Genomic DNA, 27,041 nt, shown 5'->3' with positions numbered 1-27,041 from the left:
TAAGATGCCTTGTAGTGACCGGATCAAGAGCAACAGTGGATTGGTTGTGTTATGATCTCCGAGATCAATAACTTCTGAGAGAAATCAGAACTTCTAATTACTGGTTAAATGAGAGACAAATCAATATTTTGCATTTAAAAAAATTTTAGTTTATCAAATGACTTAAAGCACCAGGCTTAACACTTTTTTCCTTTAGGTAACTCATACTTTAGAAATAAGCAGTCCTTTTGATATTCATCTCTTTCTACAGCAATACACGTCACGTTGCTGCCAACTTCTTATGGATTATGTCCATTTCCTGCTGAGTAACTGCCTTTCACTCTGAGGGTTATGATGTTTCCTCTCACTCCAAGTTAGGCAAATCTTTTAGCCTCCTTTAACTCACCAACTTGCACTTCAATCTGAGACAAACAAGCTCTGAATCAGCATTTTCTCTGCTGAAGATGCACACCTGGATGATTCTATTCCTTGCTTTCAACTTTTCAATTGGCTGCAGACCACACTGGACAAAACTGCAACTGCTGTCTGTCTGTGACAACCTGGAGTTTATGGAGATGCCTAGTGTCATGATAATGTCACTGAGCTAGTAATCCATCAACTGAGGCTGATATTCTGGAGGCACTGATTCAAATCCCACTGAAGCTGCAGTTTGAATTTGAATTCAATTGATAAATCTTACAGCTAGTCTAATGGTGACATCAAAACCATTGTCATAAAACCCAATCGGGTTCACTGATGCCCTTTTTAGGGAAGGAAGTCTGTCCTGTCTGGTCTGGCCTATATGTGACTCCGGACCCATTTGCAATGTGGTTGACCTTAACTGCCCTCTGAAATATACTCAGTTGTATCAAATCACTGCCAAAGTTTTAAAAAAAATGAACCCAGCCAGACCATCTGTCTGTCTTCACATTGAGGATGCCCTCCATTTTGTCACAAGACTCAATGCTAAATTGGATAGATTTCAAACATAACATATCTAGCAGCTCAAAACTGGGCATCTATGAACAGCAACAGAATTCTACGCTACCTTATGGACCTGGCATATCTCCCACTCTACCATCAAGCTGAAAGATCGACCCTGGCTCAATGAAGAGGGCGGCAAGGCATGCTGGAGCAGCGTCATTCATACCTACGACGAGGTGTCAATTTGGTGAAGCTGCAATAAAGGGCTACTTGTCTGCCAAACAGCAGATGCAGGATGTGATGGACAGAACTAAGTGTACCCAAAACCAATGGATCTGATCTAAGCTTTGCAGTTCTGCCATATCCAATTGTGAATGATAATGGGCAATTAAACAACTAACTGGACAAGAAAGCTCCACAAATATCTGCATCCTCAATGATGTGGGAACCCAGTACATCAGTTCAAAAGATAAGGCCGAAGCATTTGCAACCTTCAGCTGGGTAGAAAATCAATTTTGGCCTTTTCCTGAGTATCCCAGCATTACAGATGCAAGTCTTATTTCAATTCAGTTCATTCCATGGGACATCAAGAAATGGTTGAAGGCGTGGGATACTGCAAAGGCTACGAGCCCTGCTGAAGATTGATGCCAAGTGTTGAAAAGTCCGTTGACAGTGCTATCAAGTAGCAATTACTCAGCAATAGCCTGCTCACTGCAAGTGGGGATATTGACTCATGATTTTGTTCAGCATCATTTGTGACTTCTCACACTGAAGCAGTCCGTGTCCATACACAGCAAGACCTGGACAACATTCAGGTTTGTGCTGATAAGAAGTAGCAATTAAAATTTGCACTATACACATGTCAGGCAATGACTATCTCCAAGAAGTGTCCAACCATCTCCCATTTCTTCAATAGCATTATCAGTGCTGAATTCCCCCACTATCAATATCCTGGCAATTACTATTAGTCAGAAACTGAACTGGACCAGCTATATAAAAACTATGGCTACAAGAGCGGGTCAGAAGCTGGGAATTCTGCAGCAAGGAACTTCCCTCCAGACTCTGCAAAGCATGTGCACTATCTACAAGGTACAAGATGGGAGTGTGATTGAATACTCTGAGTTCATTTTCCAGACGTCGCTGGATTCCGGGGAAGTGCCGGAGGATTGGAAAACGGCTAATGTTACGCCGTTGTTTAAGAAGGGTGCCAGGCAAAAGGCGGGGAATTACAGGCCGGTTAGTTTAACGTCTGTGGTAGGTAAAATGTTAGAATCCGTCATTAAGGAGGAAATTGCGAGGCATCTTGAAGGGAATTGCTTGATAGGGCAGACGCAACACGGTTTCATTAAAGGGAAGTCGTGTCTGACAAATTTACTGGAGTTCTATGAGGATGTGTTTAGGGCGGTGGATAGAGGAGAGCCGGTGGATGTGGTCTTTCTGGATTTTCAGAAGGCGTTTGATAAGGTACCTCACAAGAGGTTACTGCAGAAGGTCAGAGGACATGGAGTTGGGGGTAGGGTGTTAGCGTGGATAGAGGATTGGTTGTCAAATAGGAGGCAGAGAGTGGGGGTCAATGGGTGCTATTCGGATTGGCGGTTGGTGACTAGTGGGGTGCCCCAGGGGTCGGTGCTGGGGCCTCAGCTATTTACCATTTATATAGATGATCTGGAGGAGGGAACCGAGTGTAGGGTGTCGAAATTTGCTGATGACACCAAGATTGGGGGAAAGGCAAATTGTGCGGAGGGTGTGGAGAGTCTGCAGAAGGATCTAGATAGGCTGGGCGAATGGGCCAGGAAATGGCAAATGGAATTTAATGTTGGCAAGTGTGAGGTGGTCCACTTTGGTAGGAAGAATGGTAGGAAGGACTATTACTTACGGGGCGAAAAACTGCAGCAGGCGACGGTGCAGAGGGACCTCGGGGTCCTTGTGCATGAGTCGCAAAAACCCAGCCTGCAGGTGCAGCAGGTGGTCAGGAAGGCGAATGGGATGCTGGCCTTCATAGCGAGGGGGATTGAATATAAAAGTAGGGAGGTCTTGCTGCAGCTGTATAGGGCATTGGTGAGGCCGCAGCTGGAGTACTGTGTGCAGTTTTGGGCGCCGCACCTGCGCAAGGATATTTTGGCCTTGGAGGGAGTGCAGAGGAGGTTTACTAGGCTGATACCGGAGTTGAGGGGGTTGAGCTATGAGGAGAGGCTGAATAAACTGGGCTTGTACTCGTTAGAGTTTAGAAGAATGAGGGGAGATCTCATTGAGACGTATAAGATGATGAATGGGATGGATAGGATAGAGGTGCAAAGACTCTTCCCGCTCAAAAAAGACAGTAGGACTAGGGGGCACAGCCTCAAGATAAAGGGGGGGTGGTTTAGAACGGAGTTGAGGAGGAACTTCTTCACTCAAAGGGTGGTGAATCTCTGGAATTCTCTGCCCGTTGAAGTGGTGGAGGCTGCCTCGCTAAATATTTTTAAGAAGCGGGTTGATGGGTTTTTGATAAGAGAGGGGATTAAGGGTTATGGGGAGAGGGCGGGAAAGTGGAACTGAGCCACGACAGATCAGCCATGATCTTATTGAATGGCGGGGCAGGATCGAAGGGCCAGATGGCCTACTCCTGCTCCTATTTCTTATGTTCATATTCAGCATCACTCATAAGCTCAACATTATCTCAGATTAAGCAGCCTGCTTGATTGGCATCCTATCCACCATCTTAAATATTTATTTCTCCCACCACTGATGCAATGTGTGCTATCTACAAGATGCATTGCAGCAACTCATGTAAGACTCCAACAGTGCCTTCCAAATCTGTAAATTCTATCACCTCGAAAGACAAGGGTAGCAGAACACCACTGCCTGCAAGTTTCCATTGCAGTCACAAACCACTCCTAACTTGGAACTATATTGCAGTTTTTTTCATTGTCCCACGGTTAAAATCCTGGAACTCCTCACCTCAATACTGTGGGTGTCCTTTATAATATAGTGTTTGCAGCAGTTTAAGAAGACCGTTCACCACCTTCTCTAGGTCAATTGGGGATGTTCAATGAATATTGGTCTTGGCCAGTGGTACTCACATCCATGAACTTATAAAAATTGGTTCTCAGAAGAGGAGAGTTTAATTTTTGATCCCTACTACCTTCGTGGATGTAAGAGTTAGTTTGCAGCACCACTGTTTAGAACTTAACTGCTATGAGACAGGAGACTTGGTGTATGTTCTTTGAAGGAGAACTGCAAGGAGACATTTGGAAACAGTGCCAGCAGGTACTGCCTATACAAAGCAATAAGTCTTCCTTGGATTTCTAGCAACTGAGATAATCCATTTACTGTCGGGCAGACTCCGGCAGAGGTTATATGACCCTTTTAACGTACCTACGTTTAAAGCAACAGACTGAAAATATTGGCACCTTCTAAACCAAAAGGTACAATCCTAAGACATAATTTATCTCATGATTGTAACAGTTGGTGACTATTTGATTTGTGCTCCTTTGTTTTTAGGAGATCTTGTAAAGTGAGGGGAATCTATTTGACAGAATTAAAATTTTAATATATTGGGATTAAGTCAGTCATGACAGCTGATGAAAGTCACTACTTTTGGTCTGGTTACTTAGCATTGCATCTTATTTCACTGTTTGGTATTCCCCAAGACTCTGTCTATGACCACATAGAAACAGGTGACTTCCAGTAAGTTTCTAGATCAGGATTTTCCTCAACTGTATACGAACTGTCTGCAGTTTGCTGAGCAGCATCTGATGGAACAGATGAAACAGTAGCTTTAGAGATGACTGGGAAGAATTTTAACCTGTTCAGCAGCAACTTCTTTTGGACAAATTTGCTATTGCAACATAGGTCATCTTTGGCTGTTAGGAGTTTGGCGAGTTTTGTTTTAAAACCCACTGTAAGCTATTAAAATAATGTCTGTTAAATGCAGTAATTTGAAATTGGGAATGCAGAGCCTTTGCCATATTGGTCCATTGCAGAATTACTTGTTAAGCTAAAAACTTTGTTCCCTGACCGTGTATGTGTGTTTGTACTTTCACAGCTCCAGATGTCCTGGCTGAAGACAAAGTTTTGGTGGTAAAGTGGACAGCAAAGCCCTGTGGCATTTCCCAATAGTACGTAAGATCACTTTACAGTATTCTTTTCTATCCAACAGTGAATGATTGACTGCTCAATGGCTACAAGCACCGAGAGAATTAATAGAAGTTTATGGAATGCGAAGTTCTAAGATGCCCTTTGTAATGAGGATTATAATGCTGGGCAGTTCTGATCAGTGGTATTTGAAGGGTGCAATTGATGAATAAAGTTTGGGAATTGGATATTTAGGAATAACATAATGGTGAAGAACTTCTTTTTGAAGAGTCAGGAATCATGAATGTCAGTTTTTAGGGTATCTCAGCCAATTGGGGTGGAGAAGGATGAATGGTCCCTGGCCCCTATTTCCCCACTCTGGATTTGCCGCCCTCACTGTCTTACAGATTAATTCCTGAGGATTCAAAACTATGTGCAGTAAGATTGCTTAGATATCAGGTGATTGGGCACCATGTCATGTGACCAAATGTCATATGACTAGAATATCATGTGAACAAACCTCCAGGAATGCCCCCTTCTTGAGCCAGCAACTTGAACACCACTCCTCCATAAACATCTACAGCTAATTAGTTTTTTCCAGTTGTGGCAAAAACTTGTTAAGATGAATTTTATTTTGATACTCAAGTCCATTAATTTGTGTGACCTTCACAGCTCCAAATGTGCAAGAATGTTCATTTTATGAAAGGGAAACATGAAGCAAACATTTGAAAATATTAGCTTTTGAATAACTTGATGCAGGGAGCAACCAGGCTTGCAGATTGAAGAAAAAGAAAATTATTGATCATTAACAAAGAACAAGAGTTATGGCCTGAAAGAATTGCAATATTTAGTTGAGAGCGAGGAAGCGCTCATTTTCTAGGGGAAGATGGTGGAGATTTTGACTGAGATTTAATTTAAATATTACAGTTCACTGATTCGTTTAATAGTTTCTGAATCTTTTTGGTTGCTGTCCTGTTTAGAAGTCTATGTCAGAATGAAAATTACCATTGTGTCTGACTGCAGCTTGAAGGAAAAGGTCAGCATGAATATTCATAAGATGAGCATTTTGTTGTTCACTTCTTCCCCTTCCTGCTTTGGGAAGAAAATATTTTTTAGATGAAGCATTGTAGAATGTTGCATGCCAGCATGGATTTTGTTGGAGAGAATTTCAAAGGATTATTAGCTTAGTCAGCCTCCAGTTCAACAGGTGTTGTTTTCTGTTTTGACTAGTGCATTCTAGAAGAATTGACTGAATTTGTTGCTGTAAAAGGATATATTAGTTGGGATATTTGAATCTACTCTCGATGTTAATTTGATGTTCTTAATTTGCTTGTTCCATACTATTACTATTTAAATAACCTGTCAAGGACCTTAGTTTCAGGCTGAAAAGGCTCAGTCTTTCCTTGTATCTCAGATTCCAGGATCAGTATTTTGGCCCTTCAGTGCACTGGCACCAGTATTTGAATATCTTTCTCAACTACAACTGAATGCAATACTCACGATGTACTGACCAGAGTACTATCTTCCTCTGACTTGTGTCCAAGAATTTTGGTTACGTACTTTGATATCCTCTGGGCTTTATTAATTTACTGCACGATCACAAGTTAAGGGCATAAGATGAGTAAGCAAAGCATTGGGATTCTAGCAGGATAGTTGAGAAGTACACTTGTTTATATAAAACTTGTATAGAACTTTAGTTAAACTGCATCTGGAGCACTGCTCTTTATTCTGGGACTCCACAGAACCAAAAAGATATAGCGGTTTCAGAGAAGGTACATCTATGACTCTATACAGAGGGTGGTGAGTGTCTGGAACAAGCTGCCAGAGGTAGAAGAGGTGGGTACAATTTTGTCTTTTAAAAAGTATTTAGACAGTTACATAGGTAAGATGGGAATAGAGGTCTATGGGCCAAATGTGGGCAATTGGGACTAGCTTGGGGGTTAAAATGGATGGCATGGACAAGTTGGGCCAAAGGGCCTGATTCCATGCTGTAAACTCTATCACTAAGGTAGAAAAACAATTAACAAGTATAATCTCAGAATAGAGAGGTTATAACTAAAACCCCGGTCTGTTTAGTCTTTCTTCTCTTCTCTGAGGAACAGAAGGCCAGGAGGTAACTGGATCAAGGTCTTTAAAATTATGGAGGGGTTTTATAGAGTAGACGTAGAAAATATGTTTCCACTTTTGTGGGAGTTCAAAGCTAATGGCTCTATTTATAAGGTAGTTACTAATAAATCCAATAAAGAATTCAAGAGAAACCTCTTTACCCAGAGGGTGGTTAGAATGTGAAAATCACTACCACATGGAATGGCTGAGGCCAATGACAAAGATGCATTTAAGGGGAAGCTGGATTAGCACATGAGGGAGAATGGAACGATGTGAGATGTTGATGGAATTAGATGAAGTGTAGTGTGAGTAGGCATGTTAAATGCTGGCATGGACCGGCTAGGTTGAACATTACTGTACCTTCTGTGTAATTAGTTGGAGATGCTTAGCATGCAGTATGCTTCTGGGCCTCTTACAACCTCTAGCTATTTCTACACCTTTCATGGAATATTCAACTGTATCTTGATTATTTAATTAATGATAAAATGTGTTTGTTTTAAGCCACCAAAACATGGTGTTCTATGCTGGAGACTGCATTGTATTTTGTGCTGAAATTTAAACTGGATCTTGCTGTAGCTACGACCTATTATACTTCTCATCAGCCGGATGTCAACTGTACAGAAAGTGACTCGTGTAATTGTCTCCAAACCAATCTACTGGGAAATTTTTAAACCTAAAATTGTATTTTGGTTGAAATGAAGTGTGTGTGCATTTTCTATAAGGATGTGCTGTAGGGGTGGGTGTTATTTTAAAAATATTTTTAGAGAATATTATGTTAATCTGTAATGGTGCATCTGTGTGTGTATAAATGATTTAATTAAGCTGGGGAGAGGTTAACAGAGCTTGTTGGAGAGGGTTGGCTGATAAATAAGAGATACTAAGTGCATACGTTTGCGATAAGCTATGGTACAGTGGAAATGTAAGTAGGTTGAGTTTGAGATTTGTATTAGGAGATAGATGGGGACTTGGCTTTTCGATTGTTAAATTTCAGAAAAGAGTAAAAGACTTTGACAACTTGCACAAGTAAACAGGAGAAGACTGTTTCTTAAGTTAAGAGCCCATGGTATTAGGGGTAAGATCCTGGCATGGATAGAGGGTTGGCTGACTGGCAGAGGCACAGTGGGGATAAAGAAATCTTTCAGGATGGCAGCTGGTGACTAGTGGTATGTCTGGGGTCAGTGCTGGGACCACAACTTTTTACAATATACATTAATGATTTGGAAGAAGGAACTGAAGGCACTGTTGCTAAATTTGCAGATGACACAAAGGTATGTAGTGGGTCAGGTATTATTGAGGAAGTGGCAGGGCAGCTGCAGAAGGACTTGGACAGGCTAGGAGAGTGGGCAAAGAAGTGGCAGATAGAAAACTGTGTGGAAAAGTGTGAGGTTTTGCACTTTGGAAGGAAGAATGGAGGCAAAGAATATTTTCTAAATGGGGAAATGCTTAAGAAATCAGAAGCACAAAGGGAGTTGAGAGTCCTTGCTTAAGATTCTCTTTAAGGTTAACGTGCAGATTTAGTCAGCAGTTAGGAAAGCAAATGCAATGCTAGAATACAAGAGCAGGGATGTAGTTCTGAGGCTGTATAAGGCGCTGGTCAGACCCCATTTAGAATATTTGTGAGCAGTTTTGGGCACCATAATCTAAGGAAGGATGTGTTGGCCTTGGAAAGGTCCAGGGGAAGTTCATGAGAATGATCCCTGGAATGAAGAGCTTGTTGTATGAGGAATGGTTGAGGACTCTGGATCGGTACTCATTGGAATTTAGAAGGATAGGGGGGGCCCTTATTGAAACTTACAGGACACTGCAAGGCCTGGATAGATAGACATGGAGAGGATGTTTCCACTAGTAGGAAAAACTAGAACCAGAGGGCACAAAGTCAGACTAAAGGGGCGATCCTTTAAAACAGAAATGGGGAGGAATTTCTTCAGCCAAAGTGGTGAATCTGTGGAACTTTTTGCTGCAGAAAGCTATGGAGACCAGGTCAATTAATGTCTTTAAAACAGAGATAGATGGGCCCTTGATTTAATAAGGGGACTGGAGATAATGGGGATGAGAAAAATATAAGCCACGATTGAATGGCGGAGCAGACGTAATGGGTCGTGTGGCCTAATTCTGCTGCTATGTCTTATGGCCTTATAGTACATGTGTTGCTCCAGCAACAGCAATACACTTTGGTAGTGATGTCATTGTGCATGCACAAGGGCATACCCCGTGGCATCAGCATGCAATCTTTATTTTGTGTATGCAAACAGGTCAAAACCTGTGTCCATTAACAATGAACAATAAGCCCCAGTGTACAGCTGATTTTCAAGAAAATTGGCAGCTGGGAAGAAGACATAACTGCATTACAGGCACATCTGTAATACAAAAATTGAGCCTTTCTGATTTGATACATTACCAGCCAACGACAAGACAATCCTGTTTCCATCTACCATCCCTTTACAGAGTACTGGTTAACTGTTTAAAGGAGACCTATTAACGTAGGTTTCATCCACCTATAGTTGGCATTGGCAGAATACATTTTTAGTATATGTGCTTAATGCAGAATTATGGTGGTTTCTTTTAACTAAAGAGAGATGCATGGACATACTTTCTCCCTTTCTTTTCTAACAACCTATTGCTTGGCAATTATGTTGTTAACTGGTGCGATCCATTGTGTGGGAGGCAAAAAAGAACACATGCAACAAAAATATTCTGAGCTAGTTTTCAGCTGAGCCTGTACACTGGGATCCCTGCACTCCCGGTTTCATCTTGTTTCACAACATTTTAAGATCAATATCTTTTACAATTAGAATTAGGAATTTATGTAAAATGTATTTTTTTATAGTGCCTATCGGTGTGTTTTTTTTTTAACAAAGCTGCAGTTGAAACCTAGCACTGCAGTGGCAGGAAAGGTTTGAAAGATGGCAGGAATAAACTGTGGTGCCAGTACCAAGGCTGACGGAACTTGGGATGTGAAGTAATGATATGGAATATCAGACCAGAACGAGGTGAAAAGGAGGAGGGAGATAAAGGGGAAGATCAGCAGAATTTTAATTTTTTTTATTGAAGAGTGAGTGATTATTACTCTTGTCGTGTTTATTGTACAATATTGCAGTGTAAGCCATTATTCTATCTTAAATACAAAAGGTATTATAATTGTGCTGCTATGACACAAACAGGAAGGGTGGTTTGGCTCCCAATTCTTGGGATGTACTTTGGAATTTATTTTATAAGTTAATATCTCAGTAATAGGAAGGGCTGATGGATTAGTAACAAATTATTTTTGCTGTGTGGTCCATTTTGTTTAATTCACTGTAGCTCTCAATGTTGTTCTTGGACAGGACCTCATCCGAATGAAGCAACTGTTCTAAAGTTCTTTTTTTTTAAAGAATGGAAACAGTGCTACAAAAGCAATAGTTACTAACACTGACCAGCTGTCTATATTGTTTTGAAATACAACGAAATTGTATTAAATAGGACACTGTAGACTTGTGCTGCCAGTTTTAAACAAATTAACCAGGATCACTCTGTTGTCCAATAACTGTCCTGTTAAGATGTTAACGGCTCTTTTTCTTCATTGAATGTGAGTAACCCCACTGAGCTACAGATTTGGAAACAAAAAAGTTTTTGATTTGATTTATTATTGTTACATATACAGTGAAAAGCATTGTTTCTTACAGGCTATAAAGACAAAGCATATCATTCCTAGAGAAGGAAAGAAGGGAGTGCAGAATGTAATGATACAATCATAGCTAGGGTGTAAAGAAAGCTCAACTTACTGTGAGGTAGGTCCATTCAAAAGTCTGGTGGTAGCAAGGAAGAAGCTGTTCTTGAGTTGGTTGGTACGTGGCCTCAGACTTCCGTATCTTTTTCCTGACGTGAGAAGATAGAGGATAGTATGTCCGGGATGCATGGGTTCCTTAATTATGTTGTGATACAACCAGAAAGACCCCAGGTATTGCACTTTTTTCAGATAAACCAAAGCTTGGAGTACAACTTTTCCCTGATGCATTCCCCATAGCAATGCCTCTGTCGGTCAGAGTCCACATGCTAAACAGTCAGCACTCTTTTCTTATGCAGTGTAAATTGTCATTCCCTTTGAAATTTGGTATTCTGCCCTGATAAGTTCAGGATGAAAAGCTTAATCAGCGTTCCTCTTTTTTTCAGTCGCACAAGTTCTGTGTTACCAAGTAATACTTGGAAAATGGTTTCGTGTAGCAGAATTGTAAATCTATGATGTTGCTGAGGATTGTCAACCAAGGAATTATCATCCTTCACGTTCCAAAAACCGGGAGGCACTGCTTCATCCTGTGGTAGCTGATCCTGGATGCAATTGCGGAACGAGACTGCAATTGTCTTTGGCACTGTTCACTTATGGGGAAGAAAAATTTCAGTCAGAATTCTTTTCTGACTGCTGACCCATTCTGTAAACTTCTGGTTGGAACGTGATTGGGTTGAGTTGCTGTCCCCATTTCTCACCAGTTTAATAATTTGCTAGTACACTGACTTAGTTCACTATCAGCTTGCTTTCATGTAGCACTTTGGATATTGTTCAATGCCTTGATTACGCCTTTGAAAAATGTCTCAAACAAAAAAATTACAAAGGAGCTAGCGGGGGTGGGGGTGGTATGTCTAAAAACATGCTATGAGGTGCATTTTGAGGATGATATTCCATGTCGTTATAGAAAGGGAGGTTGCAAAACGGAAAGATTTACAGAAGAATTTGCAGGACATGAATTCACATTAGCTAAAGGCCCTACCCCCTACCAGATGGACAAATGAAAACAGTTGGGGAAAGCAGTAGCATTTGGGTGGCTTGGAATAGTGATGTAAAGCTGGATGATGTCTCATAAATGTGGAAGAGAAAGCTATGGAGATTCACATATGAAGATTTATTTATTTTGGTGGAAGGCTGTTAATGGGTATTTGTACCCATTGCAGTAACATGATGCCATTAAGCATTGTCACTGTTTTGAAAATAATTGGCTTAATGTAGTGCTTCTTGTATGCTGACCCAAATGATGATCTCAAATTACTCCCACCTTAGTTGACAAATCTGTAATCACCAGTACTTCATTGTAGTGTTCTGGAACTCAACTGGTCTCTCCAGATATAAATGCAAACTGAACGTATAGACTGCATAATTATCAGAATTGAAAATTTCTCAATTTAAGTGGACATGGGAAAAAAATATTTCTGTTTATCAACATTCTAAAGATCATGAAGTATTAGCTCCCTGAGAAGGGGACTGGAGAAGCGGGTTACAGATCTGGAAGGCCTGCCAAGAAATGCTGAAAATGGATGACTATTTTTAAAAATTGTGAATTGATAAAACCTTTTTCTCATTTTGTTTGATCCCTTTATCTGCCTCAAAGATTTTAGCTTTAGATAAACAGCAGAAGAGGAGGAGGCCATTTGGTTCATTCTGTATGTATTCATGAGATGGTGTGTTTGTGTTTATAAATGAATCATATATTGTGTTTGGTTCTTGCACCTTTATTTACTGCTTGAAAATGTGATTAACCTTATTTGAATTAAATCAAATCTCAATATTGCTATTAGTTTTCTGTTCCAGAAACTTGGTTGCAGTCCTTTTTTCTGAAAAACATGACTGGAATGCAGCTTCAGAATTTGAGGTCAGGCAAGATGATCAGTTCTACTTTTGGTAGTGGAGCAAACTAGTTCTGGATAGGCGGAGTCAGCCAAATGTTCCATGTGAGGCTGTCCCTTGTAAATGGTGCAGTGTGATCGCTGCTGATGCCATGTTTGCAAAGCTGCCATTGGCTTTGATGGTTCTGAAAATACATGTTGTCGTGGTGAACTGTCCTTAGCTGGTGTTGACGTTTACATCGATCATCAACTAAATTTTCCCACTTACCATGATTGTTGAGGACTTTCATGCCCCTTTCAACACTATCCTTGAATTGAAGCTTTGGGCACCTTTGGGCTGGTCTCAGGCTACCTCTTCATATCCTTGGGGATTAGGCCTTCTTCCATTCTAGGCTCATGCCCAAGCTTTTTGTTTTGCTTGATTAGAACTAGCAAGTTTGATAATTTTGCTCTAATGAACTGATTCATTAGTGACTTTGCCTTTTTACGTGATGCTAAGAATGTGCCATAGACACCAGAGATGGAAGATATTGAGCCTGTGTTCTTGGTAGGTATGAGTTGCCCAGGCTTTGCTGCCACACAGCAGTGTGCTGTGGTTATAGGTGTTGTAGATGAGTATCTTGGTCCTGTGGGTCAGTTTGTTGTTTTTCCATGCCTGTTCTATTAGTTAACCAAAGTTGTTGCCTACCTTTCCAAGTGCTAAACTCTTGGATTAGAGAAGGGCTGCTTGTCACCTTAGATCCAAGGTGCAGAATTTTCTGACTACTTTCGGTGGTGTATTGTTGAGTCTGACAGAGGCAGAGACAAAACAACATGTCCTGTAACAACAGTGGTGATACAAGTCATGGGACTGGGGATCCATGAGCATTTGGAGTTGGCCTTCTGTCTGGGCAACCAGTGCAGTATCATTAACACACAAGTTCGCTGACCACTTTTTGTCTTGACTTTCAGTCTTGATGGATTGTGGAGTTTACTGTCTGTCTGTGTGTGGAAGACACAGTAAGAAGTCTCACAACACCAGGTTAAAGTCCAACAGGTTTATTTGGTAGAAAATGCCACTAGCTTTCGAAGCATTGCTCCTTCGTCAGGTGAGTGGAAGTTTTATTCATGAGCAGGGCATATAAAGACACAAACTCAATTTACAAAATAGTGGTTGGAATGCAAGTCTTTACAGGTAATCAAGTCTTAAAGGTACAGACGATGTGAGTGAAGAGAGCGTTAGGCACAGGTTAAAGAGATGTGTATTGTCTCCAGCCAGGACAGTTAGTGAGATTTTGCATGCTGAGCAGAGACTGATAGCCAAGTTCCGCACACATAAGGACGGCCTCAACCAGGATCTTGGGTTTATATCACACTATCTGTAACCCCCATGACTTGCCTGGGCTTGTAAAATCTCACTAACATGTACATTACCAAAATGTACTGCAGGAACTCATCAAAGCTGGTTAGTAAGTACCTTCCAAATCCACAACCAACGTCATCCAAAAGGACGACAGCAGCAGATACGTGGGAACATCACTAAAATCCACTTACCATCCTGACTGGGAAATATTTTGCCATTCCTGTACTTAATCAGGTCAAACTCTTTGAACCCCTTCCCTAATAGCACTGTGGGTATACCAACATCATGTGGAACGTAGCAATTCAAGGATGCAGCTCGCCATTACCTACTTGAGGGCAATTCGGGATGGGCAATAAATGATGGCCTGGCCAGCGATCCCCACATTTCCTGACTGAATTAAACAAAAAAGCAAAATGACTGCAAGATTGTAACTGGGAAAATACAGTTATACAAGTTTCTATACACTATTGGTGTACTTGAGCTGTAATGGAAGATACATCTCTTGATGTGTTTTTATTTCTTGGCTTTATTCCTGTTTTCATTGAAGATGTTGCTTTCTTGCTAAGTTTTCATGGGCTTTGGTCTTTCATACCTCATCCAATTAAGGATTGAATCTGTGTAATGTCTTGTCTCTACAGTTCAGCTACTCACTGAGAGCAACTCCTTAAGTCCTTCTCTTGACCTTTTTAAGTGACTCACACAAGCTAATGACCTGCTGCATATCATCTGGCAATAAATTGTGCATCATTCTGATATATAATCAAAATAACTAATTGGAGCCAGTATAATTTCAGTGGGTATTTCATTTTTCAATGAGCTGCATTAGAATGTTGCATTTTGTACCATTGCTTGTGAGCCTCAGAACAATTTCTTATTGATATCAGCAATTATTACTTTAGATAAATGCTTATGATTTTTTGATTAATTATTGTCACGTGTATTGATGATATTCAGTGAAAAGTAGTGTTTCTTGCATGCTATACAGACAAAGTAAGTTCATAGAGTATATGGGGGAGAGGAAAAGGAGAATGAGCAGAATATAGTGTTGGTCATAGCTAGGATGTAGAGACCTTGAACTTCATGTAATGTGCTCCCCATCTCACCTGAAGATATTGGCTTGTCGATGCATATTGGTTTCTTTCATTTTTAGTGGGATGATATTCCAATTCTCTTCCTGCACCTCGTTGTGCACTAAGGTAGATTTTTGTCTGTTTCCATAGCTAGTAATTCCCATAACATGTTGCTAGTCTGTTGCCAGGTGTTTATAGCTTGAAGGGCACTACTCCATGTAAAACATGGCTGACCAGGAGTCTCTCCCACTTTTGCTGCCAATCATTGGCATGTTTGGAAGGATTTACAGGTGGAAATAGTGAATCTGCCTGACCATGTTATGAACACACCTTCCTGGCCATCAAGTCTTTTGGCAGGACTTCAAACTGGAGCTTCTGGCTTAGAGGCAGGGACGCTACACACTGTGCCACAAAACCTCACTGAATAATATGAATATAATTTAATAATAATTGAATAACATGAATAAACACACAACCACAGGAAGGGCTACTTGCAACTTGAACACAATCCTGACTCACCAACATTATTTCTTTGGTGTCACAATGTTTCTTACAAGCTATTAGAGTCATAGTGATTTACAGCATGGAAACAGGCCCTTTGGCCCAACTTGCTGCCCTTTTTATTAAACCCCGAAGCTAATTCCAATTTGGCCTATATTCCTCTATACCCATCTTACCCATGTAATTGTCTAAACAAAATTGTACTCGTCTCTACTACAACTTCTGGCAGCTCATTGCAGACACTCACCACTCTCTCTGAAAAAATTGCCCCCCTGGACACTTGTATCTCTCCCCTATTCCCTGTAGTCTTAGACTCTCCCAACTTTGGGAAAAGATATTGACTATCTAACTGATCTATGCCCCTCATTATTTTATAGACCCCTATAAGATCACCCCTTAGCCTTCTACACTCCAGAGGAAAAAGTCCCAGTCTATCCAGCCTCTCCTTATAACTCAAACCATCAAGCCCCGGTAGCATCCAAGTCAATCTTTTCTGCACTCTTTCTAGTTGAATAATATCCTTTTTATAATAGGATGACCAGAACTGTGTGCAGTATTCCAAGTGAAGCCTTACCAATGTCTTGCCCAACTTGAACAAGATGTCCCAACTCCTGTATTCAGTGTTCTCACCAATGAAACCAAGCATGCTGAGTGCCTTCTTCACCACTCTGTCCACCCATGACTCCACTTTCAAGGAGCTATGAACCTGTACCCCTAGATCTCTCTGCTCTAACTCTCTCCAACACCCTACCATTAGTGAATAAGTCCAGCCCTGGTTCAATCTACCAACATGCATTACCTTGCATTTATCTAAATTAAACTCAATCTGCCATTTGTCAGCACACTAGCCAAATTGATCAAGATCCTTTTGCAATCCGAGATGACCTTTTTCACTGTCCACTATGTCACCAATCTTGGTGTCATCTGTAAACTTACTAATCATGCCTCCTATATGCTCATCCAAATCATTAATATAAATAACATAACAATGAACCCAGCACTGATTCCTGAGGCACAATGTTGGTCACAGGCTTCCAGTTTGGAAAAACGTCCCTCAACAACCACCCTCTGGTTTCTATCATTAAGCCAATTTTGTATCCATTTAGCTACTGCATCCTGTGAGATTCAACCTTATGTAACAACCTGCCAGGTGGTACCTTGTCAAAGGCCTTGCTGAAATCTGTGTACGCAACATCAACTGCACTGTCCTCATCTACCTTGTTACCCCTTCAAAAAACTCAAATCAAATTTGTGGGGCATGATTTTCCACTCTCAAAGCCATGCTGACTGTTCCTAATCAGTCCTTTGTATGTCTAAATGCCTGTAGATCCTATCTCTCAACATAACCTTCCAACAACTTACCCACTACAGATGTGAAGCTGACTGTCCAGTAGTTCCCAGGCTTTTCCCTGCAGTCCTCCTTAAACAAAAAGACAACATTTTGCCACCCTCCAAACCTCAGGCACCTCACCTGTGACTATCAGTGATTCAAATATCTCTGCTAGGGGACCTGCAATTTCCTCCCTAGCCCCTCATAATGTCCTGGGATACACTTCATCAGGTCTCAGGTATTTACTACCTTGATGTGCTTTAAGACTTCCAGCACCACAACCTCGGTAATATGTACACTCGTCAACACATCACTATTTATTTCCCAATTCTTTGTGTTGCTCCTATCTACATTACTTATAGCCATCAATATTTCACCTCAATGGTATTAAGCTCAAATAGCTGAAATTATAAAAGACAAAACCAATAATTCAACTGTTGCAAATTGTGTTTTCCAAAATGAAAGTGGATCGTATGTAGATTTTGCATCCTAGTATTAACATTTTATTGCAATCTTGTTGGCAGTTTCCCTGTTTGTCTGCACACTCAAATAATTGTTGCGGGCATGCAAATTGAAGATTACAGTGTTTTGTTTTTATTCAGCTGTGTATAAGAATGAAATAGATAAGTATCAATAATAGTTTCACGCTTAATTTCGAAGAATTTTCCTTCCACTCTGTTGGTCTAAACTAGTAAGGGGCAAAATGAAGATTTCAAGATTGATTTCTGAAACTGATTTCTGGAAATAATGCAAAAGCGGGAACAGAGTTGGTGGGCTTACAGTTTCATGCTGTTGGTCTACATGTTGGTTTGTCAGCATATTCCTGCCTCGAGCCCAATTTATAAGAGGGTCATTTGTAGGGAATGGGGTGGGTGTGACTGTAAAGGCTATCAACTAGCAAGTGCTGGGTAACCAGTAATGCCAATTACAGGACTTTTAATGTCACAATAGTGACGCAGACTGGAATTCCCAAGTTAGCAGCTGGTCAAGCTGCTGTGGCCGAAGCCAACCAACAAATGGAGGGATGTCTCCCAGCGGCTAGCTGGAGGGTCAGCCTGCCCCGTCAAGAATTTTGAATCCTTTGCCCCTATGTTGTAATTGTGAGATGGCTACAGCTGTTGTTGACCATTCAGTAAAGGTCATGATGATGACCTGGCAGCCTTGACCTCTTTTTAATTCTTTGTGCTTCAGCTCCAGGCAGATGGAACAATGGAAACTTTGCAGTGAAGCCACTATATCACTGCAGGTGTAAAATTGAAATGATGCCCCGTTAATATATTTCTTTTGGTATTTGTAATTGTGTATTTAGAATATTTAATGTAGTTGTATGTTTTAGTGTGGAAGTTGCTTCACACAATTCACAATACTTGAAGTCAATGGAGCTTTACATTTACTGTCAAACAGTGTTGTCTTGCTCTTGTTATTGCCCCTATATAGTCTTCCCATATCTGTGTATTCTCTGCAGAATCTTCTGGCAACAGCAGCTTACTTCTGTACGCTGCTAGCCACTCGATCAATAGTGATAATATTTCCGGCCACTGTTCTTCTATCTGAAAAATACCCTTGCTAAACCAAGCTTTCTTGCTTTCAAAATCCCTTTTTCTGGATGAATTTTTGTATCCCACCTTCCCCAACTTTTTCCTTTTTATTGTCTTCTCAATGTAGAACATGGAACATTACAGCACAGTACGGGCTCTTCGGCCTTCGATGTTGTGCCGCGCTATGTCCAAACCCAAGATCCAGCAATCCCACTCCCTGTCATTCTGGTGTGCTCCATATGCCTATCCAGTAACCATTTGAAAGTTCCTAAAGCGTCCGACTGCACTATCACAGCACGCAGTGTATTCCACATCCCAACCACTCTGAGTAAAGAATCTACCCCGGACATCCCTCCTGTATCTCCCACCGTCAACCTTTAAAGTTTATGCCCCTTAGTAACAGCTACGTCCACCTGAGGAAATAGTCTCTGCATGTCCACTCTATCTATCCCACTCATCATCTTACGTACCTCAAGTTGTAATGTAGAATGTTGTAGGAACTCTTCCTGTAAGTGAGAGTGTGTTGTAGAAATGCAGGTTGTTTGGTTGTCAGAAGTACAGTGGATGCAAAGTTTTTTTTAAATATGGCCTGACAGTATATGTCAGGGATGTTCACTTTGGAGCATGGAGGGGGTGCGAGGGTATTGCACAGAGGAAAGCAGAGCACTTTCCAGTTTCTATCGCTAAAGTAAAATTATGCCCTTTTTAAATGCTGCCATTAGATAGGTTTAACATTCAGGTGTATGTGTCCATGTTCTGTAGAATAAAATTGACATTATTATTATTGACTTGAGTCCTTTTTAGACAAATTAATGAATGGTAATTCCAATAATTGGAGTAGTCAAGGCTACTGGGAGAAAAGCACATCACAATTTTGGAGTTCTTATGATTTTAACAAATTAATTTTATCTTTAGATCTACATTAAGAATATGTCTAATCCTGATGAGGCCTATGGTTTAAACTGGATCGGTGTATTCACCGTAGTAGGAAAAAAAAATCTCCAAAGCTCCATTCGTTGCTGATGCCTGCATTACAGTTTTTAAACTGTACTTGACCAGCAACAACTCTTGGTGTTTTCCCAATCACTGCCTCTACCTTCAACTCTTTGCATAATGGAAGCTAGACTATAGGTAAGAATGAGTGAAAACTAAGTTGGGAACATAAGGTTGGCAGTCTGTTTTCTCATTGCTTCAAGTTGTATGGCTCCCAGTAGATATTTTCGTGACTCATTGTTGCTTGTCCATTTGGTCAGCAGCCCTTGTGTATTGTACAACAAAAAGGACCTTTACCGCCTAATATCTGATATATATTATGTACATAGCCACATATCCAAGCACTAACCTTGTCAGTGGAGTTTTTAAACCTTCAGTTAGTAGTCACTCGTCTACAGTGAGAGTTAATGGTGCCATGACTTGGAGAGTTATAATTAGAAAATTTATTCTGTGTACTGTGATCTCGCATGCTACCTCATGCATTCCCCAACTTTTATGGGTGACAGATTAAGAAGCACTTGAGAAGAATCATAATTATGTCAGCAAGTTGGTTCATTTTACATGAACTGCAATGAATGAACAGAGTACAGTTTTCTGACAATTGCATTGAATATACAGCACAGTAGTGGGCAATTTGGGCCAAATAGTCTGCTGGTATTTATGCTTCATAAGCCTCTTGCCATTCTCATTTAACCTTTCAACTTGTCCTTGTACTCCTTTTTGTGCTTGTCTAGTTTCCTTTTGAAAGCATCTGAGCTATTTGCCTCAGTCACTCAGTAGTAGCATGTTCCACATTCTAACCAGCCTGAGTAAAGACATTTCCCCTTCTTTCTCTGCAGGATTTATTAGTAACTGTCTTGCATTTATGGTCCCTAGTTTTAGGTTGCCTTGCAATAATTCTGACCACATCTAACCTGTCTAACGCATTCATAATTTCAAAGATCTATTCAGTTAATCTTAAATCTTGGAGAAGATTCAAAAGAATAAAAAGGCAAGTTACTTATTTCTGTGTTGTATCAATCATTGAAGTTAAAGTATAGAGGCAATAAAAAGATAAACTCCAAATCTAGAACACAAGCCACATTTATCAATCATATTCTCAGTTGGAATTGGCAAAATTAATATCACAAACACATCTTGTGCAAGCTGGTTAATTGCATATCATTGTAAACATAACATAGAAAAGTTGTGATGCAGAAGGAGGCCATTCAGCCCATCATGTCTGTTTCAGTCAAAAAGAAAAGAAACTAGCCATTTATTTTAATTCTACTTCGCAATATCTGGACTGGAGCCTTGCAGGTTACTTACAAGTTGAGCATTTCAGCCCGAACCACCAACTTGGGCAGTGAACTCTGGATGCTGACCATCGTCTAGGTGAAAAAGATATTTTCCTCTTGTCCCTTGTAATTCTTCTATCAATCACCTTAAATCTATGCCACCTGTAAATTAACCCATCAGCTACAGAAAACAAGTATTCCCCTTTTTATTCTATCTGTGCCCCTCAATTTTGTCCCTCAGTTAGGTCACCCCTTAGCCTCCTCTGTTTTAAGGAAAACAACCTTAGTCTATACAATCTTTCCTCATAGCTGCAATTTTCAAGCCTTGGCAAAATAAGGAGATGGTAGATCAATTGATTAGATGTTTTGCATTAGTTCTCATTGTAGATGATTCAAGTAACATCCCAGAAATAGCCATAAATAACAAAATGGAAAGGAAGATCTCAAGAAAATTTCAATCACTGGGGAAGTAGTTCTGAGCTAATTGTTGGGGCAGTGGGCTCCAAGTCCCTAAGTCCTGATGGACTTTATCCTAGGGTCTTTAAAAAAAACGGCCAGGAAGTTAGTTGATGCATTGGTTTTAATTTTCCAAAATTTCCTAGATTTGGGGAAGGTTCCATTAGATTGGAAAATAGTAAATGTAGTTCCTTTATTCAAAAAAGGAGAGAGACGGAAAGTGGGAAACTACAGGCCAGTTAGCTTAATATCTGTCATAGAGAAAAGAGGATACGGTAGGGCACTTCGATAAGTTCAAGGTAATCACGCAGAGTCAACATAGTTTTGAGAGGGAAATCATTTTCAGATAACTAAAATTGGTTAAGTATCATGTGGTGTGGATAAAGGGGAACTGGTGGATGCTCTGTACGTAGATTTCCACAAGTCATTTGATAAGATGGTTAAAAAATAAAAGTTCATGATGAGGTGGAACAATATAATAGGCGTCGATAGAAGATTGGCTAGCCAATAGAAAATGATAGGTAAAAATGGGTAATTTTCTGGTTGGCAAGATGTAATGAATGATGTGCCACAGGGATTAGTGCTGGGGTCTCAACGTTTTAGAATTTATATAAATGGCTTGGATGAAGCAACCAAAAGTATGGTTGCTAAATTTGCTGATGACAAAAGTAGGTAAGAGAAGGTTGTGAAGAGGACATGAAAAGTAGAAGATAAAATTGCTCTCTCCCCTCGGGGAGCGGGGAGTGGAGATTTTAACCTGAAGACGACCACACCTTGATGAGGGGCAAGGTTCAGAAGGTGGGCCTTCATGAATTACTTCAGTTGGTATGGAAATTGAACCCATGCTGTTGGCATCACTGCATAATGAGTCAGCCCTCCAGCCAGTTGAGATAACCAACTTATAAAGAGGCTACAAACGGACATGAGTTAAGTGAGTGGGCCAGAATCTGGCCTGTGGAGTTCTGGGAAAAAGTGAAATTGCCATTTTGGCAGAAAAAATAAAAATTTTAGCCTATTATCTAAATGGTGAGAGATTGCAGGAGTGAGGTGCAGAGGCATCTGTGATTTTAGTGTATGAATCATAGAATAGAATCCCTACAGTGCAGAAGGAGGCCATTTGGTCCATCGAGCCTGCACCCACCACAATCTCACCAGGCCTTATTCTGTAAGTCCACATATTTACCCTGCAATTCCCCTGACGGGAATTGGCATGGCCAATCAACCTAACCCGCACATCTTTGGACTGTGGGAGGAAACTGCAGCATGCAAAGGAAACCCATGCAGACAAGGGGAGAATGTGCAAACTCCATATTGACCCGAGGCTGGAATTGAACCCAGATTCCTGGCATTGAGACAGCAGTACTAACGACTGCCACTGTGCTGCATTGCAGAAGGCTAGGTGCAAATGCGGTAGGTATTTAAGAAAGTTAATAGAATGTTACAATTTATTGTAAGGGAAATGGAATACAAAAATAGGGAGGTTATTATTATTCATTCATGGGATGTGGGCTTCGCTGGCTCCCATGAGATGTAGGTACAGCTGTAATGCTCTTAGGAAGTGAGTTCCAGGATTTTAATTCCACTGACAGTGAAGGAACAGTGGGTGCAATAATTCCAAATCAGGATGATTGGCTTGGAGGAGAAATAGTTGTGCTCCCAGGTATCTGCTACCCTTGTCCTTCTAAAGGTAGTGGTGGTGAGTTTGGAAAGTGCTGTTTAAAGGAGCCTTGGTGAGTTTCTACTTCCATTGTACAAGGTAGTGATGAGACTACATCTGGAGCACTGTGCATAGCATTTTGCACAGGATGTAAATTAATTGGAAGGAGTTCAGAGAAAGTTAACTGGACGAATATCTAGAATGGGAGTATTCGTAGAACCTCTACAGTGCAGAAGGTGGCCATTCAGCAACTCTCCCAAAGACATTTACTCCGTCCCATTCCCTGAACCCCATGTATTTATCCCACCTATCCACCTAACCTGCACGTCTTTAGTCTGTGGAAGGAAACTGGAGCAATCTGACAAAAACCCATGCAGACTTCACACCATCACCCATGGTCGGAATTTAATCTGGCTCCCTGGCGCTGTGAGCAGCAATGCTAACCACTCTAGGCTTGTATCCACTGGAGTTTAGAAGCATAAAAGGCAAGATGTTTGAAGCGTAAGATCTTGAGGGATCCTGACAGGGTGGATGAGAAAAGGATGTTTCCTCTTGTGGAAGAATCTAGAACCAGGGGCCACTGTTTGGTGGGGGGGAGGAGAGGACTCCTCATCTGCCTTAAATGGGAAAACATTTTTAGATGCATGGTTCTTTGGAGCTCTTTTGAAACCAGGGTCTTTGAATACTTTTGAAGTAGAGCTAGGTAAATTCTTAAACGAAAAGATGAAAGTTTATCCGGGGGTAGTTGGGAGTGTGATGTTGAGGTTACAGTCAGATCATCTATGACCTTGTTGACTGGCAGAACAGGCTCATGTGGCAGTGTGTCCTCTTCCTGCTCCTAATTCGTATGTGTTTTTGCTTCCTTGGTGACTGGTTTGAGAAGAGTTGATGTTGCTTGGGAGGTGAAAACTTGCTGAACTTCTGCTGAAGACAGTTCAGATGCCTGTGAAAACTGTGAAGCATCTCGAGGTTGTCTTGTCCAGCTTTGTGTACTTTGACTGTTTTCTATTTAACATGGCTGATGCATGTTTTAAATTTTTTAAAAATGTTATCTTTTATCGCTGTAATGCACAAAACTCAAGTTAACTGATGTTGACTTCAGATTTCAAGCAGTATGGGCTCACCTTGCAGAGCACCTCTCTGTGTCTGTGCCTTAAACGGGTGAGAGAATTTTCTTCAAGCTTTTCACAGAGGGAGCAGAAATCAGCCAAGTTGAGGATTGGGGTGCCAAGCTGTCAGCCAAAGTCGCCACTTTAAATGAAAGCCGCTTCTTTGTGTGGAAGATTACAGGACCTGTACCAGTGGGTGTTCTGCATTCAGAAAATGTTTTCTTATCTCTGGTGGAATCAACCAGTTGGCTCTTGTACTGAGGGTATGTTTGTTTTATCAGTCTCAACTGAGAGTGGACTTGCTGTGATTTGGTTCAAGGTGAAGGTGATTTTCTCTCGTAAAATGCATGTTGCAAAACCTTCTGCAGTTAGCTGTAAGTATCCATAGGTAGTAATGCCTAATGCAAACTTTGTATAATTCAGGATGTTTGTTTATAAGTCGATACAGGAATGAATATTTGTTTGCCATTCAAAGATTGTGCTATAATTTACAAGTACGAAAAGTAATGTGGATCTGATTTTTATTTTGAATTGTGCTCAGTAATGGAAACTGACGTTTTAGCTACTGATTGTGTTTTGCAGGCATGCATGATAAATCTGGGCCTGGCTGAGATTTCTTTGGATGAAAGTCTGAGCTCCCAATGCAGTTGTAGGCACCAATTTCTATATCAATGTATGATGATCACTGCTGACCTCTGTGTAGCAATTAATTATACTTGAACGTAAAGATTGAGTAAAAATGTTATTTTGGCACCCATGATAATAGTGAGATGCATAACTTTGAATCTTTTTATGAAGTGTTTTTTAAATCTATTATGAGAAGAACCTTGTACTTGTAGTCAAGTATCGTAATTGCAGTGAGATGTTTGGGAGAAGTCGCAGCAATGCATTGAGTGGAAATGTAAAATGTGCCCACATGGAATATTCCACATTGTCATTTATGTTTTGTAAGTTGTAATACATAGCTGAATGGAATATCGGATGGTATTGGAGCTGGAGGACAACTTAAATTATCGGTTGGAACATTTGAGCTTGTATAAGTTAGCCAGATGGAATGAATAGTATTTGCTTCATCCTCAACACCACTGTATTTATTGTGGTACATAAAATTCTATTGAAATGTTGTTTTCTATCATAGGTATTTTTATAGTTCGGAGAACTTATGTGGGTATACGTGTTCAGTATGTTAAACTTCAAAAACAACAAAAGGAATGGTATTATTCAAAGATTTAAAACAACGCCTGCTTCATAACATGGAGCAGTTCGTTGCTTATCTTTGCCTGCATGTTGAAAAGCTGAAGCAAAATAATAGCATTCTTTTCTCAATCTATAATTCTGTTTCAAATAGTGTAGCGATATCTTTGATTGCAAATAAGCAATTGACATTCAGTATTCTGTGTTATCACCATCAAAGGCACTTCACCTCTTTTCATTCGGCCGGTATGCTAGCCTGGACTGCGAAGGGAAACAGAAACTTGCAGAAGTTTTGATCACAAAACCAAAGAAGGTTTCATTAACTGCATTCTACAGCACTTAAAAGGTCTGGGTTCTGAAGAAGGGGTTCACATCTTAAAATGTAACCTGTTTGTTCTCTCCACAGATGCTGACGGGCCTTTTGTGTTTTCTGACTTTCCTGATGATCCTATAGTTAGTTATTTATGTTTTGTATTTCACTTGTACTCCGTTCCCATAGTATTAGTTTTTTTGTTGCAGTGGCGTTTGATTATAGGGGAGTTTTGTTATGGCATGTAGTATTAGCATCATGCAACCTTATTTTAAGAAAGCACCTTGGAATGTGGGCCAGTGAGGGGGATTCTTGATTTGAACCCTGATTTGTGCTTAAGTGGCTGATCTTGGTTAGGATGCCAAAATCTATTTCTGGTTTAGAAACTGGAAAATTGGTCTCAGTCCACACTACTGGTGGTATTCAGCAATTCCCACTGGACTAAAGGCAAAATACTGTCAATGCTGGAATCTGAAACAACAACTGGAAAATCCCAGCAGGCCTGACAGCACCTATGGACTTGAAACATTTGGCTCTGTTCTCACTCCACAGATGCTGTCAGACCTGTTGATATTTTCCAGCATTTTGTGTTTTTGTTTTAATTCCCACTGGAATGCGTATGTATTGTGGAAAACCAAATGGGCTCAGTGTGATGTGCTACTTGTGTTAGTGTGGCTCCTTAAGGGGGTATTCCCTTAGGGTTACGTGGTTCATGATTTTTTTTTCTCCTTGGGTGACTTCAGGGGGGGGGGGGAAGAGTCTGGTAGCAAGAACCCTTCAAGGGAACGTTCCCTGAAAGCCATACTGTTTGGCCAGATCCTACAGCGTACCGAGGCGAGAAACCAAGTCAGTTGAGTGCAAAGATGCATATCCCTGATCAGGAAGAATCAGCAGTTGGAGCCAGGGATGAGTAGTATACAGTTGCATAGTTATTCTATCAAATCCTTTTGTGTATATATAGTTAATTTTTGTGTTGGCAATAAAGCCTTTTTGTTCTGAAGCCTCATCAAGTTGCCCTTGATTTATTACACCATGATAGTTGAATAGCCCACACCTGCTGCTTAGACTCTTGCATGAAGAATTGCTGAGGGATTCCTGATATTCTGCAGAACAGACCCCCAACATGAGGTTGAGTGGTGCATTCAATAGGAAACTGGAAAACAGACTACTTTTCAAATCCCCAAACAAAAATCTTTTTAAGAATGTTTAAAGATGGAATTATTGTCTGTAAAAGTTATGAAAAATATTAAAAATATGCCATAGCACCATCTATGTCAGTCCTTAATGTTACTCACAGGTGGTGTACTTTGTTTATTTGTGGTAATTTGTTCACTTCCATTAAAGATAAACTGAATGGTAGTTGCAGACCTGGCAAGGGTGAAGTGGCTAAAATCAGTATAAGTAACTTCAAATGTCAGTGTGTGGAACCCCATGGATAAGTGATTGTATATCTGCTGAGGTAAATTCAACTCCATCATACCTGAGGGTATTACTGTTTCAAGATCCATTCTGTGCAGTGTTCAAACAAATAATTGAAAATTATGAGAGCAAAACAAATATTTACTTTTGTATGATTTGTATTCTTCACCTTCTCATAACCATAGGTA

The 27,041-nt window shown here is 40.5% G+C and overlaps 1 protein-coding gene across 14 annotated transcripts in view; it reads left to right on the top strand.

Moving 5' to 3' along the window:
- Positions 1-27,041, top strand: part of sipa1l1 (signal-induced proliferation-associated 1 like 1) — a 349,286-nt gene that overhangs the window by 73,829 nt on the left and 248,416 nt on the right. For 12 of the 14 annotated variants that reach the window (XM_080203040.1, XM_080203047.1, XM_080203052.1 and 9 more), the window contains exon 2: positions 4,931-5,003. The exons of the other annotated variants lie outside the window; for them this stretch is intronic. The gene's annotated coding sequence lies outside the window, so the exon portion shown is untranslated. The remainder of the gene's footprint in view (positions 1-4,930; positions 5,004-27,041) is intronic. 14 annotated transcript variants of the gene reach the window in all.

The sequence above is a fragment of the Carcharhinus amblyrhynchos genome, chromosome 14, assembly GCF_965287045.1.
Source record: "Carcharhinus amblyrhynchos chromosome 14, sCarAmb.v2.hapA, whole genome shotgun sequence".
In the NCBI taxonomy this organism is placed as follows: domain Eukaryota; kingdom Metazoa; phylum Chordata; class Chondrichthyes; order Carcharhiniformes; family Carcharhinidae; genus Carcharhinus; species Carcharhinus amblyrhynchos.
This window is presented reverse-complemented; position numbering and strand designations above follow the sequence as displayed.